Genomic DNA, 2,440 nt, shown 5'->3' with positions numbered 1-2,440 from the left:
AGAGAACTCACACAGGACAGAAGCTGTATTCATGTCCTGAATGTGGGAAAGGCTTTAACAATAAATTTAATGTTTCTAAGCATCAAAGATCTCATACAGGAGAGAAGCCATTTTCATGTCTTGAATGCGGAAAATGCTTTAGTTCGAAATCAAATCTTGGCGCCCATCAGAGAACTCACACAGGAGAGAAACCATTTTCATGTCTTGAATGCGGAAAATGCTTTAGTTCGAAATCAAATCTTGGCGCCCATCAGAGAACTCACACAGGAGAGAAGCTATATTCATGTCCTGAATGTGGGAAAGGCTTTAACAGGCAATTAAATTTTATTAACCATCAAAGAATTCACTGTAATATGTCTCCAAATGTAAAATATTTATGTATAAAAGATATATCAACCTGATTTGGTAATCCTCCAAATCTAGTGTATGCTTATTTGGAGTAAAGAACACCTGGAGGAGCTCATCACCAGGATTCAACAAAAGTTATATAAAAAAATGAATAATGCAATTTATTTTCAGTCTTCATAAGAGTTGATTACTTACAGAAATAGTTTAGGAAACGTCTTAATCTATTGTCTATGAGTGAATGTTGATAGTCCTTGAAGTATCAAGTATTGTTGAAGGTCAGGAATCCTCTTCTCAAGGCTCCATGTGTCTTCTCTTCTGTAGCCAGCAAACAACAACCCCCAACGGACTTGAGAGTGAGTGTAAGAAGATCACCCCTTGTCTGTCCCTGCCAGTCATTTATACCATAGATACAAGTGTGTCTTTACTAATGTATGGGCTAATACAATGTCATATATGGTAGACTTCAAATATAATTCTTGATGTTCCCATACAGATCTCCCATTGCCAAGTGTATTACTATAAATTGTGTCACTATGTAGTGTAATGTAAGGCTGGGTTCACACGGGCGTTGCGGGAAAATGTGCGGGTGCGTTACGGGAACACCCGCGATTTTTTTGTGCGAGTGAGAAAAATCGCACGTGTTTGGTACCCAAACCCGAACTTCTTCACAGAAGTTCGGGCTTGGGATCGGTGTTCTGTAAATAGTATTATTTTCCCTTATAAGATGGTTATAAGGGAAAATAATAGCATTCTGAATACAGAATGCATAGTAAAACATCGTTGGAGGGGTTAAAAAAATAAAAATTAACTCCCTTTAGTCCACTTGTTCGCGGCCCGGCATCTCCTTCTGGCTTCATCTGATCTCTGTGCAGGACCTGTGGTGACGTCATTCCGGTCATCACATGGTACGTCACATGATCTTTTACCATGGTGATTCACCATGGTAAAAGATCATGTGACGTACCATGTGATGACCGGAGTGACGTCATCAAAGGTCCTTGAACTATAATTAATGCTCACCACAGGTCCTATTTAGTAAAGGGGACAGAAGGAGATGCCGACATCGCGATCAAGTGGATTAAGGTGAGTTAAATGATTTATTTATTTTTTTAACCCCTCCAGCGCTGTTTTACTTTGCATTCTGTATTCAGAATGCTATTATTTTCCCTTATAACCATGTTATAAGGGAAAATAATAATGATCGGGTCTCCATCCCGATCGTCTCCTAGCAACCATGCGTGAAAATTGCACCGCATCCGCACTTGCTTGCGGATGCTTGCGATTTTCACGCAACCCCATTCATTTCTATGGGGCTTGCGTTACGTGAAAAACGCACAAAGAGGAGCATGCTGCGATTTTCACGCAACGCACAAGTGATGCGTGAAAATCACCGCTCATGTGAACAGCCCCATAGAAATGAATGGGTCAGGATTCCGTGCAGAAGCAATGCGTTCACCTCCCGCAACGCATCCGCGCGGAAAACTCGCTCGTGTGAAAGGGGCCTAAGTGTAAGTCAAACTGATCCGTCCTGACTTACATTAAAAGTCAATGGGGGACGGATTCGTTTACAATTGCACCATATTTGTGTCAATGTAAACAGATCCGTCCCCATTGACTTACATTGTAAGTCAGGACGGATCCGTTTGGCTCCGCACCGCCAGGCGGACACCAAAACGCTGCAAGCAGCGTTTTGGTGTCCGCCTCCAGAGCGGAATGGAGGCTGAACGGAGCCAAACTGATGCATTCTGAACGGATCCGCATCCATTCAGAATGCATTGGGGCTAAACTGGTCCGTTTGGGGCCGCTTGTGAGAGCCTTGAAACGGATCTCACAGGCGGAACCAGAAACGGCAGTGTGAAAGTAGCCTAAGTTAGACTAAAGTTTATTGTAAAAAAAAATTATAATATTGGGGACGTCAGTACTTGTCTCCGATTATAAATACTCAGTTTCAACCCCCCCCCCCCCATACCTACGAACCTCTATCTTCTATCTGTGACCAGTCCTTGTCACTGATTTTGTCAGCAGTGACAAATTTTTGTCACCCAGTGATGTAAAGCTCCGCTGCTTTTGGAGCACTTTAAAAAAAAAAAAA

The sequence above is a fragment of the Bufo bufo genome, chromosome 4, assembly GCF_905171765.1.
Source record: "Bufo bufo chromosome 4, aBufBuf1.1, whole genome shotgun sequence".
NCBI lineage: Eukaryota > Metazoa > Chordata > Amphibia > Anura > Bufonidae > Bufo > Bufo bufo.
The sequence above is the reverse complement of the archived record's forward strand: the minus strand, read 5'-3'. Positions refer to the sequence as shown.